This window comes from Nannospalax galili, unplaced genomic scaffold, assembly GCF_000622305.1.
Source record: "Nannospalax galili isolate Female #2095 unplaced genomic scaffold, S.galili_v1.0 scaffold169, whole genome shotgun sequence".
NCBI classification, from domain to species: Eukaryota; Metazoa; Chordata; class Mammalia; order Rodentia; family Spalacidae; genus Nannospalax; species Nannospalax galili.
Window position 1 is genome coordinate 869043 of NW_008360327.1, and position 19596 is coordinate 888638.

Genomic DNA, 19596 nt, shown 5'->3' on the forward strand with positions numbered 1-19596 from the left:
CAAGTATGTATGACCTTGGCTAGGTCACCTGGTCTTTCTTCCTGACAGCCCTGCTGGAATTAGTATATGAGTTCTGCCAATCCCCTAGGCACCTCACAAGAACACAGGAGCTATGACTCCTGGGGGCCTGACAATAGAAAGGATGAGACAGGGGCTTGTTGCATCTTCACAAATGTCCCCATACCAGAACCAGAGAGCTGAGACCTGGAGCAACGGGGTCACGGCAGGCTACCATGAGCTGGGGACTTTGAAAGGCACTCAGCCACTTTTCTCTTCTCAGATCTATTATGGATCCATTAAGCAAGCTTGTCTCTAAAGCAGTAAGCAAAATCAAGAAACCCTTCAAAGATATGCTCCATACTAGGCTGCCAGGCCCCCTCCTGCTCTGGTGGCCCTCTTCTTGACTGTGTCCTTGGTACTTATGTCCATCTCCTTACTTGGCCCTCAGTTGCTGCCCACTTGGACCTAGGTACAGGGAAACAAGAGCTAGAGTCTTGGGCTGATGGCCTATCAGCCTCCAGAGCGTGCAGCAGCCCCAGTTGTTGAACACAGGAAGGAACACAGTACCTCATAGGCACCTTTCCCATATGCTATGGAAGTAACTCAGTCTGTACTCTCTTCATAAGCCCTAGGGCAGTCTGGAATGGGATAGGATAAGTTCTGCTACTGAAAAAATTCACTTTTTAGGGAAGGGAAGACAGCCACGCTCAGCTAACTAGACCAGGTAGACCTGGAGGGGCAGCAATGGCCGAAAGTGACACAAAGACTTTTCCTTCTCCATGCCAGCCCCACTGAGGACGATCCTGAAGAGAGACGGGCATGGAACACTCCTCAGAGTGAGAGGAGCAAGCATCTGAGATGGAATATCACTTAAGTCTTGAGGTTGCTAAGAAAACATTTAGATGTAAGTGACTTGCTTACCCAGGCCCTCCATGATACAATTCTCCTGAACCTCTCAGGGACCTCAGTACATCAGATCAGTCCCTGGGTGTGAGGGTTAAGAGGCAAAATGGAACCAAAATTGTCCATGCCACTTCCAAAGCATGCAATCTCATTTTTTCACACATAAAGGGAAGACTGATTAATGCACAAAAGTACCCACTCAGTGCTTTTACACTGTAACACTGAAGAACTGTTCCTTTTTACAGTTATCACCAGGTTTTCTGGGGGCTTTGGGGGAAATGCCAGCTGTCCAGTTCCCGAGTTTACAGGACCTCTCCCCTGACTCTGTACCACCTGGAGCTCTTACCTACAGCAGACTGGACTTGGGGTAGAACCGATGCACACACTCAATGGTCCACACTCTTAGGGGGTGAGGCACTGAGTACAGGGGTCCCAGATATCACACTTATGTTAGTGACCTGGGGACACACTGTGAGACCTGGAGCAGCAGAGTCATGGCTCACAGTGCTGGAGGCCGGAAGCCCAGGACTGAGGCCCCACAGGGATGGTTTCTTACAAGTCCTCTCTCCTTTACTTGCATGTCCTCATGTGATGACCCCTAGATCTGTTATCTGTGTTCTAACCTACTTGGGTTTTGTTTTAGGGGCTCCAGGGATAAAATCCAGGATGCTGTGCATGTTCCATCCCCAGCCCACAACCTCTTCCTTTCCTTTCCTTTCCTTCCCTTCCCTTCCCTTCCCTTCCCTTCCCTTCCCTTCCCTCTTCCCCTTCCCCTTCCCCTTCCCCTTTCCCCTTTCCCCCTTCCCTTCCCTTCCTTTCCTCTTTCCTTTCCTCTTTCCTTTCCTCTTTCCTTTCCTCTTTCCTTCCTTCTTCTAGGGATCCAACCCAGGAGCTTGCACAGGCTAGACAGGCACCCTGCCATTCAGCTCCATCTCTAGCCTTGAGAGTTTCTTTAAATGGTACTTTCCTTTCCTTTCCTTTCCTTTCCTTTCCTTTCCTTTCCTTTCCTTTCCTCTTTTCTTTTTTTTTCCATACAAGGTCATGCTATCTAGTCTCTGGCTAGCCTCAAACTCATGATGTTCCTACACTAGCCTCATCAGTGCTGGGGTTAGAGGTGTACACCTCCACACTCAGCCCAAGTTCCTTAGGCAGGTGTCAACTGTATCAAGGTACAGATCAGTGCCCTCCGTGGAGACCCTGTCTCCCAACAAAGCCATGGTGTGAGGTCCTGGGGTCAAGGACTCCAGCACATCTTTCAGGGAACACAACTGGTCCCGAGAACATGGTCAGTGATCTTTCTTCCTCTTCTGGACAAGCAAAATTAGAGACCCACAGGACCCTCCCCTAGGCACTGTTCAGGGTCACCCTGAGCTGGTTCAGACTCTGAAGTGGAGACCAAATGAGCAAGCACCTTTCTACAAGCATGGGCTGTAATCACACCTTTTTCCAGGCATAGTGTTGTGGCAAGTACTGCCTCAGCCCTATGGGAAATGCATGGCTAACACCTTAAGGGTGTGGATGACCTCTGAGCACAGACCAGAGAAGCATTCAAGGAACAATGAAAGTGGAGGCTGAAGGAGAGGCGGGTGCCCCTACAACCTGGTGTGCCAACCACTGTGGAGGAGAACCACACAGGTGGAGGTTAGATTTGCCTGGGGCTTAGGACTAGCCTCCCTGGCCTGAGCCATCTGTACATCTGTATGCATGTACACCAAGGGGTCAGTGGCCTGGGGAGGAGAACGGCAAGTCCATCACCATGTTCCTGCAGGGATCGTAAAGCATGGACAAGAGGACTCTGTCTGTTAGGCATAGGTGCCCCACCTCCTCTCTCAGTTCCAAGGCCACCAGTTGATGTCCATCAACTAGGAAGCACCTCAGAGCCTCAGACTTCACCTTCCTGTTTGACTTTGGCTACACTTACCAGGAGAGCATGATGCCTGGAGCTGAGGTAGCTGTGCCAGGACCAAAAGGGGGTTAAGCCTGAAGACAAAGGCAATCCTCAAAATTATCACTTATCCATGGAATGAAACCTTAAAACTCCCTTCAGACTTCTGCAAAATCCACTCTTTCCAGTGTTCTTTCATTTTGCTTTTCATTTGTAATCGATAACATCCCACAAACCAGACAACTGTTCTCCATACATCTACCCCCAGCCCCACAACTGAGATTATGGTGAGATATGGGAGAGCCTGGTGTCTAGAACTGAGCCACACATGTGAATCTGAAGCTGTAATCCCCAAGATAATGCTTTCCTCTAGATTCTTAAGCAAAACAGAGAAACAAATGCCTCAAACCCACCCCATGTGCACTCTATGACAGAAATGACCAATAACAGTCCCAGGTGTGACCCACATACACATACCCTCCTGGGTCCATGTTTGCCTGGGACAATCTCAGTTCACATCTATGTCCTGGCACAACTGTGCATTTGGACAAAAACTGCTGTAGCTCTAGTCACCCTCCCTTGAGCCACTCAGTCTCCCTGCTTCCTCCTTCCCCAGTACTTAGCACACTACCCTTGCATGAGGCTGTTCTGTTCTCCCCACCAGGATGGGAAGATGGGGGCCAGGGATCCATTTGGAGTTGCCAGTTCATCCCATTCTTCACAGAGCCTGGCCCTCAGCAGATGCTTGTTAACCTGAACCAAAGCTGACCTTAGGCTAAAAGGATTAAGGCAAACCAGTGGCATGCACAGGGAGGGACAATTTACAGAGGGAGAAGAAAGGAAATTCCCAGAATCTCTGATCCTCACCACTGGTCCTGTCAGTACAGCAAGGCGTCCAGTGGAAAGTGGCAGAGCAGAACAGACTAAGCCAGCCTTGCCACCAGGACAACTGATGTTCTCCATAGTCAACGGGGTCCCCTGTGGACATGTAAGCCACATAGATGCTGGCCATTCTGCTCTGCAAGGAGAAGGAAGAACAGAACGCCTTTGCGTCCAGGGGAGCCTGAATGCTGCAGATAGACATAAGAGTCAGATGAACATCCATGCCCTAAAAAGCACTTTGTGAATGCTATCCTGTTGGGGAGAGCCAGGATATGATTTCAGAGGCAGGCCACTTTCTCAATCTCATGGTCCAAACTCTTCTCATGGCAAATGAGGAGTATCAAAGGCCTATGGGTTTCCAGTTGAGTGGTGGTATGGGGATCTTGTCAACCCCAAAGGATCCCCTATAAAGGAGTCATGTGCAGGGAGGGGGAAGGGGGCATTCACCACCCCCCACACACACACTTTCTAAATAACTTCCAGGTCAGCTGCCACCATTATAGTCAGGCATTTCCATTTCTCCCCTGGGTCTCTCCCACACAGAAGTTACTTTCACTTTGTGAAGCACACACCTGAGTGCCCAGCTCTGAGCAGAGCACATAATAGACACTCACTGAATCCCAGCTCTGTGAGGTTCCCAAGTCCCTTCCTCACAAGCTGAAGTGTGTTCTGGGTACCAACGGAAGGCATTTGTGTGGATATCATTGCTTCTCTGATTATCTGTAAAGCATTGTACCAAAGCTGCTCAGAATGTCTCTGTCAAGTCAGACATGGTAGTTCATGACTATAGTAAGTGGGAGTTGAGGCAGGAAGATCACAAGTTTGAAGTCAGTTTGGACTACATAGAGTTCAGGGTAAGCCTGTGTTACATATTGAGACCCTGTCTCAGAAACCAAAAATAAAATCAAACAAAACTTTAAATAATAACTTCTGTTTCACAGACTGCGTCTGCGCAGCCAGCTCCACTAATTCAACGTCTATCCTTACAAGCCCTCTGTGTGCTAAGCAAATTAAGACAGAAATTGGCTGGATTCTCAGTCTTAACTTGGCAAACGAAGGACTTCTAGCAGAAACAGGATAGCGAAAGGGCTAGAAACCACATGTCACTGTGGCTGCCCAGGTTCCAGGCAGAAGCAGCCAGTGGCTGCAGAGTCTTCTCATAGGCAGGATGCAGCCTTGGCAGGTGGGCCAAGTGCTGCTCTGGTCTGGATTCCCATGCTGGTAAAGGGCCAGCCTGGTGGCCCTCAGATGTCTCCCAAGTTTGAAACCATAAGAACAGAAGTTTCTGGGCACACAGAGGACATAGTGGAATATGGTCTTGAAAAGCAACAGCCATGAGAGTCCACACAGGGTACCCTACACAGAGAGCCTGGAAAGACACCACACGTGTAGGAGCTGGGTTGAGCAAGCAGCATGAGAGAAGATTCTGGACTTTGTTGACAGAGTGGGCTCCTCTGCAAATATGTTACTTTCTTTTCTTTTTGGCAGTATGGGGGATTGAACCCAGGGCCTCATACATGTCTTATACAGGCCTTTCCCAAGGTATGTGCTGAGGCACAGATTGTCCTCCATGCTGTGTGGTCTTCGAGGCCCACTCATAATGTCTATCGAGGGCCCTTCTGCCCTCCTCTCTCCCCCTTCTTCACTCATCTGCACGGCTGAAGGAAGAAGCATGTCTCTGAGAGGAGATTTAAATCAACAAAGGATGAAGGGCCCCAGTACTTCCTTAGGCCCCCAGGGGCCCCCAGCCCATAGTGGGGAGGACTCTGGCCTAAGGCTGTGAGCTAATTTCTCCTCTGGGGCCCTCAGAAAAACAGGTAGACACTCAAAGCCATAAGAGGTCCAATGTTTCAAATTGCTAGGAGAGAATTTTCTCCCAACCTCAAATCCAGATAGCTCAGCCCCACCTTTGCCAGGGGACTGGTGTCTAGTCTGTGTTTTCTCTAGGTATACAAAGCTGGTATGCAGGAGTCTCTGTTTCCACTGTCCCTTGACACTGTCGGGGTTCAAGTCCTAGGGTTCTAAGACCAGCAGCCACCCCTCAGCCACACCCCCACAGGAGCACCCCACATCTGGGGAGGAGCTTCCTTTGTGTTCTGTGAGCCAGGCTGTTCTTAGAAAGGATGCTGCTGCATCTCCAGGCGCTCTGTAGTTGGAAGGGTTCCAGGGGCACTCCACTGTGGTCCTTAAAGTATCTAAATCAGTGTTGGGGTACCTTTTGGACTTGTACATGGATGCCTTCCCTGACTGACCTCCAATCCCAGGCTACATCCCTGCAAAGACATATGGGAGACCAAATACCTCCTGTGTCAGGCACGACTTTGGGTCTTGAGGGTCCAAATAGGAAAAGGCTGGGCCTGGCCCCAACAGCAACCCTGCCTATGCTATGCGTATGAATATAGGGGAACTCTCTGTTACGCTCTCCCATTTATTTGTATTCTACTATTTGCATGATCTGTACAGCTTTTTGTGACTGCTTGTATGTCCCCGTCTTATCTTCCCAAGTACGCCATCTGCTCCTGAAAATAGGCTCTCTTTCTTGAGGGCCCGGGACAGGGCTCTGTTCCCTGGCCGATGTTAAAAGACAAAAGCACCTCTAGCCTAACTCACTCAAATGCATCCAGCTAAAGCTGCTGCCTGATTCTGCCAGCTGGGCCTCCAGCATGACACAGCATCCCTGCCTGGCTTCCCTGAGGAGCCAGCGGCCCTGTGTGACAAAGGATTCTCTGACAATGGAAGGAAGAGGTCTGCTCTATTGTCTATAGCAGCCCTGTCAGGGTCTCCATCGCCCATCACCCCCAGCAGATACCTTCCCACTCTGAGCACCACAGCTTCTTCTTGGACTTTTTTCTCAGGCATTGCATTGTCTGTGATTCTAGTCCAAGGTCTGTGACACTGAACTTGCCACATCTATCTCCCTTCTCACCCTAATCCAGCAAGTGCAAGCTTATGCTTAGGTCGTCATCCACAGTCAATGTGGCCAGAAGCCTGGGAATCTCTGGGGTTCTCCCTCAATCACCACAGACTATGCTCCCCAGATATGCTTAACACAAGACCATGATCCATCCCGGGTACCTAGCCTGGCTCCAAACCTCCTCCCTGTGACCTGAACACCATTCAGAGCTCTAAGAACCCAATGGTCACAGGTTCTAGGTCAAGTTCCCTTCTGATTCATGGCTACACTTCTCTGCTTTCTAAAACCCCTTCTCCCATACTAGCCCAATCATCAGGTTAACATCTGGTCCTCAATTGGTAGTATCTCAGCTCTGAGCCCTTGACTCTGACCTCTGTTCATAGTTCCTTCCCACAGCCAGGCACCTCAGGCTTTCGTATCTCTGTGTAGGCTGTTCTTTCTCCCAGAAGGCCCTTTTCCTGTCTCCTTTGGTTAGTTTCTTTCCTTCCATTAAGATTCAGGTACTGAGCTGCCTCCACCAGGAAGCCCTCCCTGATTCTTGTTGTGTTGGTTAAAAAAAAAAACAAAAAACAACTTAGGGCTTTCCTCTGCCACTATGCTCACTATAGTGTAGAAAAGTTAACAATCTATGGTTTTTCCCACTACACAGAGAGCTACTTGAGGAGGGCTATGCCTATGCTGGGTTGTAGCCCCCAAATCTAGCCCAGAGCCAGGCCTAGAAACAGCCCAATAGCAACAGATCTCTGTTGCTCACGTTGACCACAGGGTGATCAACCAAACTTCTTTGGTCCATTGTATTCTATCCCCCAACCCCCCTCCATAGTTTCCTCTTAGTCACTTCCATACCATTGCTCATCCTAAAATACCCTACCCTTGGGGCTGGAGAGATGGCTCAGTTGTTAAGAACACTGGCTGTTCTTACAGAAGACCTGGGTTCGAATCCCAGAACCCACATGGCACCTAACAACTGTCTGAAACTCCAGTTCCAGGGGTGTCCTCCACGGGCATTTCACGACACAGGTGCACTGACCTACATGCAAGCAATACATGCATACACATAAAATAAAAAAATAATAATAAAATAAAATATTTTTTAAAAATCCACCCATTGTACCAAATACCTTGACCTACTCCAAAACACACCTCTTTTATTAAACCATCCGAAACTGTGCACTGTGTATCTCTATATCGTTGCTATGGAAACTGCCTCCCATCTTTTATCCTCTCCACTATCCCTCTCCTCTGAGCTAGTTAGAACTTGGGCCCAGCTCCCTGGCTAGACATGAGCAGCTAACAGTGGACACAAAGAAGCTCTGAAGGGTTCCAGGCCTCCACTGACAAAACCATAATGACAACGTCAGATGGCAAAGCCACCTCAGCATTGGGCCCTAAGAAGGCTGGAGATCAAGGGTCTAAATACCTACTTTACAACTTGTGTGGGACTTGGGCTTGCACGAATCATGGAGACCAAGTTTCCTTTTCTGTAAAATGGGGGGGAGGGGGTATGATGAGGCTAGCCTCACAAGCAAAAAGGATAACCGTCCATATTGGGTGATTCATACAATATACTGTGTGAACCGTACAGCTAGATAAAGCATGGGGGCTCACACCAACTTCAACCAAAAACCCCAGCCAGCACCCCCATATTCTCTCCCTCCAGCAGTTTTGTCCTTGCTTAAATTAGTTGACAATCAAATAACATTTATGGATCGTCTTCTTGGGAAAAATACAAGGACATAGTAGTATGTGGCCCCAAGGACCCTGCTATAGGTCCAGATCCACAGACCAAATAAGAGCACCACAAGGCCACCACTTCTCCCAAGTGCCCTCATTCATTCCTGGATGCCAGGATGAAATACAAGGAAACAAAGGCCAGTGTTGAAGGAAAGCAATCTCAAGCTAAGTGATTTCAGAGGAACCTGAAGAAAGGGAAGAAAAGTCTGCAGACTTTGGGAAGGATCCACATTTTTTAGTATCTAGTATAGAGAAAGAATGTGGGCCAGTTGTGGTGGGGTACACTGGTAGACTATGATGAAGATGCAGAGACAGGAGGATCATAAGAAAGAAATTGGATGAGATATAAAAACAAAACAAACCAAAACAAATAAACCCAAGGTTTCTTGCCCTCACTCTGCCAAAGCTTTCATGTGACCATGGGGAAGTCATTTCACTTCTGGGGCCCTGAGGTCTCTGCAATGGAGACTAGAGCATTTGTAGCTCTGTCCTGGTTTAGGTGCCTGGCACCAGGGGTGAATCTCTTCTCACCTTGTTGTGACACAGCTCAGCTTGGGCTACAGGCTGGAGTAGAGCATACTACCAGATTAAGTACTAGAGAAACACAATCAAGTTTGGAGTGTTCTTAGAGATTGCAATTTGCCTGTCTATTTGCACTTCCTCCTGTCTCTCTGGACACAGCTCTATTCCAACCATCCACCTCCAGTGTCCTCATCATGGTAAGTACTGCAAACAATATAACCATAAAGTAAGGGCAGTTGAAATGGGCCTGGAGATCAGGGACCACAGAAGTGAATTGGGAACTAGATAAAAGTAGCCCCACACTAACATCCACATAGACCTTGTAAGGCCCACAGGGCCCGAGTGAGACCTTGACCAAAGCCACAGCTTCTTGCTGAGTCACAGCACATTAGGACAGGGGACAGGGGCAGAAAACATCTTTGGGGCTCCTCAGTGCTCAGAGGAACCTGCTAGTTGGCATTAAGTCCCTATCTGCTGCCTACCTCTTACAGAAGGACATAATTCTGGGCCCACCTGGAAAATTCCAAATAGCCTTTTGTTCAGGGTAAGAGACATGAGGACCTCCCCTATGCCCATTGCTTCCTCCTGCCTTTGCTCTAAGATATGAGGTGGCATTATGGGGCCGGCCAACCAACATATGTGAAACTGATTAAGTCCCAGGTGAGTGCTCTAAAATATTGATGATTCGTTCCCTCCTGAGGCTCTATTATTGCACTGTAACTTAACTATTCCTGCTGTAGTACCTTTGTGTGCCTAAAACATAGTGGACTGTGCAGCTTACACAGATGTGTCTTAAGCATCAGGGGTAACTAAAACTCTTCTATCCACCTCTACAGATGGGACACATTTTTAGACTCTAACACACAGCAGGGACCAAGTGTTAATTTTTCTTGCATGTACTTCAAGATACACAAACTCAAAGGTGCCCAACACACATCTGTGAATGAATAGGTAGTTCGTGGATCAGTTGGTCAAACTTAAAGACAAAAAAACCTCCAGACCATGTCCGAGAACCTTCACATACATGATCTCTGAGGAATTCACATAGGTGTATAGGAATTCTTTGCCATTTTCTAGGTTTGCCCATCCCTAGAGGGAAAACAAGACAGAAAGAAAAGGCTGGGATGTTTTCTTGGGAGGTGGTGAGGGCCCTACATTTTGAATCTAAAGGCTTTGAAACAGTAATTAAAGAATAAACCTTAGCAGCATTTGATGGGGGTGGGGTGGGCGACGATGAAGCAGGAATGTTGTTGTGAGTCTGAGACCAGCCTGGACTATAAGTATGTTCCAGGCCGTCCTGAGCTACAGTGTGAGACACTGTCTTAAAATTAAAAAAAAAATTTTTAAAAAACCTACACAAACAAACATTAGATTCACTAAGGGCCCCTGAATACACCCATATGCATAGCCACATGTGCATGCTATATTTTTAAATATTTTATTTATTATTTTTATTGTTGTGCATGAGTGTATTGCCTGCATGTGTATAAGTGCACCTGTGTCATGAGTGCCCTCAGAGGTCAGAAGAGGGCATCAGATCCCCTGGAACTGGAATTACAGATGGCTGTTAGCTGCCATATGGATGCTGGGAATCAAACCTGGGTCCTCTGTAAGAGCAGCCAGAGCTCTTAATCACTGAGCCATCTCTCCAGCCCCAGTTATGTATTTATTATATTTTTATTATTATATGTTGGTATATACTAGGTGTACCACAGCTGACATATGCTCACCACCAACAAGCTATTAGATGAGTGATAATGCTGATAAAGCTTCCGGTCTTTAGTATCTGTTTTCATTTGGAACTCTGGAAATTTATCAAAACATGCTTTAACAAAGAATAAGTGCCAGCTTTACTTACTCCCTTCTTAAAGTATTTCCTAAGGTACCAAGAGTTCACCCTCAAAAAAGTGGTCACTATTTAAATTAAAAGCTGTGGGTACTGGGCATGGTGGTACACACTTATAGTCCCAGAATTTGGGATGCTGAGGCAGAAGAACACTAGAAGTGTGAGTGAGGCAGGCAGGACAACACTGAGGAGACCCTCTCTTAACAATGACAGCCATGGACTGCTAAGAGAAATCACAGAGAGAGAAAAATTGCCCTTTACCTATTGAAAGACCTTAGGCAAGTTGCATCACTTCCTGAGCCTCAGTGTGCCCATCTGTACAATGGGGTTTGACCTCCCCTACCTCACATAAAAAAATGCAATATTCTGTGGTAGGAAACCTGCTCTGTAAAGTCATACAAACATGTTCTCATTCTAGCAATCAACTCATCACAATGACACTGTAACCCCAGAATGCATCACAAAGTACTGCCTCTGAGCATTCCTCATCCAGGACAGGCACTTGACACACAGCTGAGCATATTGCAGTGTCAGTAGAGTCCTGCTTCAAATAGTTTCTTGGGGCCACTGAGAGTCCTGCTACCTTCTAGCGGCTATTCAGGGCATTTTGTTCCTTTATAATTGGGTTGTGTGAAAAATCTAGGCGATTTCCTATCAGGGCCCAGGCCTGCTGGAAGCCTGGATTCCAGAGGTTTGGGCCCAGCCCCAAGACTGGGCTGGAAGAACCGGGCTGGACAGTCTGGAGTCCCTCCCAGTGCTGGGCCACGCCTTCTTCCCAGCAGAGGCGGTGCTCGAGCTGTGTCACTTTCGTCTTGGGGAGGCTCCAGCCACCTCCAAGACCGCAGCTCTGGAGGCTTCCAGGCTGTGCAGGAACCCCTAGTCAAGGGGAGATAATCCCAGAGTCACCGAGATGACAGCGGGCCAGACGGGGCAGGCAGTGGCGTATGACCCACAGGCTGCGGGCAGAGCCAGACTGGGCCTAGGCTGGGGCAGACTTTGGTTTCCAGGTCTGCAAGGCTGTACAACTGGGGGCGGGGAGAGGTTGCCATGCGGGTGGATTCCTTCCCCAGGGTCTAGGAAGGCAGCAGCGGGCACGAGCAACACAAGGAGACTCCGGGCTAAGGTCAGCGACTGTGAGTGGCGGGAGGCGCCGCAGAGCTCCCGAAGATCCTCCCCAGCCAGCTGGTGGCCGGCTGCAGGGACAAGGGAGACACGGAAGGAGGGGCTGGGCTGCACGAGACTGGGGACTCCCGCGCAGACCCATGCCACCCTAAGGTCTTCCCCGACCCACGGCTGCATGATTCTCTCTCCAAATAACCTCAGCGTGGACACATGCAAGACAGCCCAACCTCACATCGTTTGGGGCTGGCTGGGCAGATCCCGAGAGGCTTCCGGCCCACGCGGGTCCCCACTACGGAGCAGCGTGTACACACAAAACAGCTGGGCGGGGGAGGCGACGCCTCCCTCCGGATGGGCACGCACACGGCGCCATCCTTCCGTCCCCTCAACATGCCGCGCCCCCTTCCCTGCTCACACGCCCCTCGGCCCTTACCCAGGAAACTCCGCGCACCCGGAGCCAGTGCGGCCCAGACAAGGGGCTGGAGTCCTGATTGTCTTTAATTTCGATAAATAACCAGTTCGGACGCCGGATCCGGGAGACGCCTCCTCCGGTCGCATCCAGGCACCAGCACGCGGCCCTCGGATCCCCTAGACATCCGCGGTAGCCAGGCCACCGCCCCAGTCCTCCCCGCAAACCCGTGCCCTAGACGGTCACCCGCTAATTCCCCTGATGAGCCCACCTCGCAGCCAGGCGGGTCACTCGCCAGTCAGAGCTGGCTTTTTGGAGGCTGTCAACTTAACCCCGGCTCCGCCAGGCCGATCTAGTCCCCAAGCCGGATAACACAGTGGCCATAGAATCACAACGGCGGGGAACGACCAAAGCTGCCACCGCAATGGATACACCAATTCGTGTCCCTCCTCTGTGCCCATAGCAGCGCCCTCCGCGGCCTGTGGGCTCACTGGGACGGAGGGAGGGCTCCGCTGGCTGTCTAGACCACAGGCATCCACAGACATCCCTGAGCCCGCGGGGACGGCGGCGGCCACAGCTACAAGCCAGCGACACGGCAGGGAGGGGCGACGCGAAGACACTCGCGGGCTCCCTCCCGCAGCGCCCTGTGCTGCAGCCGCTGCCCGCAGCCGCCACCCGGGCCGCGCTCCTTCCTCGGCGCGCGCTCGAACAGCTGCAAGTTTGCCTGGTACCGGAGCAACTGCTTGGGGCAGCAATTGCTGCTCCAAAACAAAAGGGAGAGAAATCTGGCTCGCTCGCTTCCTCCCGGCTGGTCGGAACCCGGCACATGACAGCGGTTCCACCGCGCTGCTCCAGAGCCAGTCCTGCTCCAGCCGCGCGTCCCCGGAGCGGGTCTGCGCTCCGGAGCCCCAGGGCCGCGGCTCCCCAACCGCGCCCGCCCGCAACCGGACAAACCCCGGGAGGGTCGAGATCTGGGAGTGCGGTCCCCTCCAGACAGGGAGGAGGGGACGATGGATGGGTGCGGACGCCCGCCTCGCTGAAAGCTACGGGAGGGGGAAGGGGGCGAATTGTTCGGGGCGGTTTTCCCGATTTATCTGTAAGCAAAAGCACATCCTCCGCGGTCCCCATCCACCCGCTAGCCGAGGTAACTAAAAGAGGAGGGCGGACGAGGGATGCTCACCTCGGGGTTCCTCCGGCCGCCGCGCCAAGCCCGCGTCGGGGGTGGGGGAAGGGGGCCGGGAAGGGGAAGGGAGGGACCAGGCTCCAGAGAGCCGACTCGGGCCGGGAGTTCGGTGCGTCCCAGCAGTAAGGGGACCGGGCACCCCAGCGCACCGACCCAGCAGCCGAGCGGGGAGGGAGGGAGGGGAGGGAGAGAGGGAGGGAGGGGCGGGCAGAGGGAGGGTGTAGAGGAAGGAAAAAAATGATCCTTGTTCTGACACAGGGAAAGAGAATGTTGGAGAGTGACGTCCAGGCCCCACCTCCCCCTCCGGCCACGTGCAAAGACTTGAAAGGAAAGAGGGAGGCGGCAAGCCTGCTGGGTAATGTAGTTCGTCTTTCTTTCCCGGGATGGCGGGCCCTGGAGAGCTGGGAGCTGCAGGGATGCTGGGGATGCCGTCTGAGCTGCCCGCACTGATAGGTCTCTCGACTCGAATGCCCGCTCCCCAAAAACCTCCGGCGCAGACGGGACCCTGGGTGGGACCTATGGCATAGGAGGCAGAACTGGGGGCGTCGCCGGACTCAAAGAGAAACGTTTGGCTTTAGAATCAGGAAGGCTGTAAGGATGCGGACTTATGCTCTTAAAGTGTAAAGTCTGTCCAAATGGCAAATAGGAGGGAGCATTGTGTCTGCAGTGGGGGGAGGGGGGGCGTTATTAATGCTGCCTTAAATGCCACCGTCAGTTATTGAGATGCATATGTTACAATTAACATTTTCGCAATGCTGTGGCAGGGGGTGAGATGTTGTAATTAGCTATGCACTTTGCAACCAATTAATTTTCCATTGGCCATACTAAAGGCTGGGACATGGTAGCTAAAAGAATTTGATGCAGTGGGTAATCCAGTCATCACTTATCTAGATCTCCACTGTTTGGGTTAAAACTAAGATTAGTTCTGGGGCTGGAGAGACGGCTCAGCGGCTAAGAACACTGGTTTGAATCCCAGCACCCACATGGCAGCTAACAACTGTCGGTAAGTTCAGTTCAGGGGATCCTACAGCCTCTTCTGTCCTCCATGGGCAGTGCACAACACAGGTGCACTTACCTACATGCAGGCAATACATGCATACAATAAAATAAAAATAATTTTTTTAAACTAAGATTAGTTCAAGCTATGGCATCAGGTACACATTGGGGGTGCTGTGACACATGGAAATGCTGGAGAAATCCGTTTAGAATTTGTAAAACATTTGGTGAGCGCTCCTGGAAATGTGGACAAGTAAAACTCCTACTCAGTTTGTGCTCTCCCAGAGTTCAGTCTGGTAGGAGAATCACAGTTAGAGAAAGGATAATGGGTAAGTAAATGCTTAACACAAGGACACGCACAAAGCACTATGGAACCTCCAGAGGAGCATCTAGGATGGCCAGTGAATGCACTGAGGAGAGTCTGGGAAGGCTTCCTGGGGGATGTTGTACTTGAGTAATGAATTACTAAGGTTTAAGATTTGGGTTTTGTTTTTGTTTGTTTGTTTGTTTGGTGTACAGGTGCCCTCAGACCAGAAGAGGGATTCCTTGGAGCTGGAATTACAGGTGGTTGTGAGCTGCCCCACAGTACCAGCTCTTTAACTGCTGAGCCAGCTCTATCCTCTCCAGCTCTATCTCTCTCCAGCTCTATCCTCTCCAGGTTTCTAACAAGGGCGAAGGAGCAGGCATTTGTTAAGGCTACAGAGTATAAAGGCTCCAGATTAAAGGAAAGGGAGCTAATTCTACAAGTCCCAGCAATTTGGCTGGACATGGTGGATAGGTTGCTGGGGAAAAGGACAGTGTAGAAAGAAGTGATGGCTAGAAGGTGAGTGTAGAGGCGGAAAGAAGCCTAGGACAGATTTCCAGAAGGGGTAGGACTTGGAATGGACCTGGAGAGAGGGATAGGTGGAATTGTGTTTGGTTGAGAACTTGAGACTCTGAATGAAACAGGCCATGCGTGGAAAGCAAAGAAGAATACACATCCACATCCTGTAGAGAGCTCATTTGATTCTTGAACCAAAGGGCATGGTGGGTGTCACTCATAGACAGACAGACAGACAGACAGACAGACACACACACACACACACACACACACACACACACACACACACACACACACACACTCAAAGAAGCCGCAGGCCTAGAGACCTAGCATATCATTCACAACCAACAACTGGTAGGAGGCCCAGTCTCCCATACCCTCCCCCAATCACCAAAGGAATACAATTAAACCTGACTTCCCCAGGTTTTGTCCTTAGCATTATGCCTCATTGGCTCAGCAGTGAGTTATTTTTATGCTCCGATATCTGGATGGTTTCCTGGATTTACAAAATATTAACTAATAGTACCCAATTCTAGCCTTTTAGCAAATTTCCATTTCCTTACCTTGATGTCAGTGCTAAGTTTGCAGATCTGGTGACAGGCACACCACCTGCAAAGGAATCAAGAATGAATCGCCTGGTCTTGGCTTTGCTCTCACTTTAAATCACACCCTAAGAGGTGAGGAGAGGCCAAGCGATGTGTGAACTATAAAACATCCACACAGAGCACTTGTGAACCTCTGTTGGGTATGGGGCTGGGGTGAACCTGGGACAACAGGCTCAGAGTCAGCCTGACCCCTGGGTTTGAATCCTGACAGGATCCCTTCTGACTCTGTGTCCTTAGGCAACTGACTTAACCTCTAGATAAGATGACCTTGAGCAGTTCGCTCAACACTCTTGGCCTTGGGAGACCTAAAGGTAATTTTACACTGGGTCTTCCTGGAGGTCCATATTCCATATGGATCCTCATTTTTCTTTCTGTAGATGCAGGCCAGCAGAACTTACATAGCAGGGAGGAATCTTGAGCTGCTTATCCTAATATGGGAAATAGGTTCTGTTTGTCTTTAAGGTCTCTTGGCCTAGTTCTGCCCTTTTCCCATTAGCTGACTAAGGTTCCTAAAGACACCCCACTTCTCATAGTGAGTTGTCCCACTCAAGGCTTCCTTCTCTGGACAGTGCCATGAGACACTGCACAGGTGTCAATCAAACTACCTCCTACTTTCCATGTTTTCAGAGCCTGGACCCCTGCTCTCTCCCAATATACTTGACCATCACTAACGTTTTTGAGCCCCTCTATTCACTCTCTCCTCCAACCTGCACATTTGTGTTTTTCTGCTGAGAGCTCTCCAGAACAGCTTCTGGTGACAGACCTTGCTGGCTGGAATGGGGACTTTGGGATGAAGACCCTGTGTATCCTTCAGACAGAAGAGCCCTAGGTAGGCTTGGCTCTCATCAGGACCTTCCTTCCCTGCCATGTCATTCCTATAGCACTCACCGGGAAAGCTGCAGAGAAGTAATTGAGTTCAGAGTTTAAAAACTGGGAGAGTTCTGGGGAAATGACACTGTGACAGGTTTGGGAGTAGAAAGGAGTGGGCTAAGCAAGCACTTTACTGTAGATCTTTGCCCTCCGTCCCCTTACATTAATTGAAGGACATGGTAGGAAGCCATCAGAATGCCTTCAGGAACTGAGAGCCAGAATGACACCTAGGAAAGGCCTGAGATGCCCCACTGTGTAAGGTGACTTACAGTGAACTGAAGGTGCCCAGGAGGCTGCAATGGTCAAAAAAGGCTTCTGGGAGAAAAGTGGATTGACAACCATGTGTACCTTCTCATTGGAAGGAAGTCAACAGAAAGCCAACTCCTTGGGGTATAGCATTGGTCTGGGAACACTGCGGAAGCAATGACATTTGATGGGAACTAGAGTGGCTTCATTGTACAATTTGAAGGAAGGTGTTACTCTGGTGTCTGTGCTGTGTTATGGTGGTGTTGGCCTAAGAGATACTGGCTCAGTGGGCCCAGCTTAAATATCACTCCTGCCTCATCTCAGCTTCCAGTACCCAACCCCAAAGACCATCTCCCAGAAGGCAGGTACAAATCGATCCCCTAGGCAGCCACTGGTGGTAGAGAATGGGACATGAGAAAAGAACCAGGAACTAAGAAAAGCCAATGTGAAATAACAGGAAAATCAAGGCGTAGTTATTGGAAGCACACTATACAGAAGATGCACAAGGCACTCATGAGATTCCAGGTGACACCTGACCTTATCCTGCTGTATGACATTGCCTCCATCTGGGCTCTGGTTTCTGTACCTGGAAGATGAGACCACTCTTAGATCTGCTCTCTAAGATCATCTCCCTTCAAGAAGTTTACAATCTCCTTGACAAAAGAAGCTGTGGAATTAAGTGGCCAAAAGACTGAATTTTCAACCTACTGAGTTCCAGCATAGCAGGAAGGCCTTATAGTATTCTTTAAAAAACAAAATTATTGAATTTTTCTATATTTCATACATAGAATCATCTTTGTGCCCTCTTCCCTCTCCCACTTTGGCACCTTCTCATAGCCCCCCACTAGAGTTCATATTCTGTCATTTGTATTAAGGCCTACTATGTAAAGTTAATGTCCCAAGATGTCCCTCAGTGCAAGTTCATCCGCCAGGGTTTAGTCAGCCTATCTAGAGCCTCTTCCTTCAAGAAGATCAGCTCTTCCTCACTCAGCAATAACCAGCTACCAATAGTTTTTCAACTAAGATTGGGGCTTGCTGTTTATTTCCACAGTTCTGTGCTGGGTTTTTGTCTGCCTAAGTTTGTATGGGTCTTCTACATGCTGACACCATTGCTGTAGGTTTATATGAGAAGGGTCCCAGGCGCCTGTAGGACTGTTTCCATATGGTCTTGCACTTCCTCCCTGGCTCTTACAATCTTTCCACTCCCTCTTTTTTTTTTTTTTTTTTTTGGTCTTTTTTGAGACAGGGTCTCCCTGTAGCCCCAGCTGTCCTGGAGCTCACTATGTAGACCAGACTGGCCTTGAACTAGCAGAGATCCACCTGCCTCTGCCTCCCTAGTGCTGGGATTAAAGACGTGTGCCACCACGCCCGGCTTTCCACTCCCTCTTTTACAATGGTCCCTGAGTCCTGGGTGGGTGGACCTCAATGTAGGAGTCCTGTCCAAGGACCCACACTCTGCTGACTCTTATTCTCTGGGTTTTGGCCACTGGTGTCCTTTTGTGTTCCTGGCCTTCTGTTGCTTGAGGAAGCTTCATTGATGAGAATTGAAATTGCATTAGTGTTCTCTTCCTCCCTTGTTCTATGTTCCGTGGTCTTAGGTACCAAGGTTGCATCCTAGATATGCCACTTAGGCTTGGACAATTCACAGAGAATCTCTGTGTGTGACCAGTGGTGTAACTCTGTAATAATGTCTGTCTGTTGAAAAAGAAGTTACTTTGATGGGGGATGACTGGGATACATGTTTATAAGTATTTGGTGCTAGGAGTCTGTGTTACTTCACTTAGTATAACAAGTATAACAGTTTCTAGATTCATCCATTTACCTGCGAATTTCATTATTTCATCTTTCTTTACTGTTGAGTAGAACTCCATGTGTAAATGTACCACATTTTTGTTAACCACTTGTCAGTTGAGGAGCACTTAAGTTGCTTCCATCTCTTAGCTATTGTGAAAAGAACAGCAAAAAACATGGTTGTACAACTATCTCTGCAATAGGATGAGTCCTTTGGATATATGCCAAGGAGTGGCATATATATGGTGGTATAACTGGGTCATATGGTAGGTTCATTTTTAGTTTTTTAAGAGTTCTCCACACTGCTTTCCATAGGGGTTGCATGAACTTGCAATCCTACCAACAGTGAATGAGCGTTCCCCTTTCTCCACATCCTCATCAGCATTTGATACCATATGTTCTCTTGATCTTAGCCTGTCTGACTGGGGTAAGATGAAATCTTAAGGTGTTTTACTTTGCATTTCTCTAATTACTAACAATGTTGAACATTTGTAAAGATCTTTCTTAGCCATCTTTATTTCTTCCTTTGAGAACTCTCTGTTTAGCCCATCTTTTAATTGGGTCATTTGTTTTCTGAGTTCTTTATATATTCTGGATGTTAAACTTCTGTCAGATGTGTCACTGGTGAAGGTTTTTTTCCCCATTCTGTGGGTTTTCTCTTCACTTTCTTGGTTGTTTCTTTTGATGTACAGACCTCCCATACTCATGGATTGGAAGAATTAATATTGTGAAAAATGACCATCCCACCAAAAGCAATATATAGATTCAATGCAATCCCAATAAAAATCTCCATGGCATACTTCACAGAATTACAAAAAAAATCCTTAAATTTATATGGAGGCACAAAAGACCCCAGATAGCCAAAGCAACC

At 49.1% G+C, this 19596-nt stretch overlaps 1 protein-coding gene across 5 annotated transcripts in view; it reads right to left on the reverse strand.

Annotated features, from left to right (window-relative positions):
• Ctif (cap binding complex dependent translation initiation factor) overlaps window positions 1-13585 on the reverse strand; it is a 301545-nt gene extending 287960 nt beyond the window's left edge. For 4 of the 5 annotated variants that reach the window (XM_017796323.2, XM_017796324.2, XM_008825890.3 and 1 more), the window contains exon 1: window positions 13395-13584. The gene's annotated coding sequence lies outside the window, so the exon portion shown is untranslated. Of the gene's footprint in view, window positions 1-13394 lie in introns of all 5 variants that reach the window. The other variant, XM_029560081.1, reaches the window with a different exon arrangement.
• Window positions 13586-19596: the final 6011 nt, after the last annotated feature.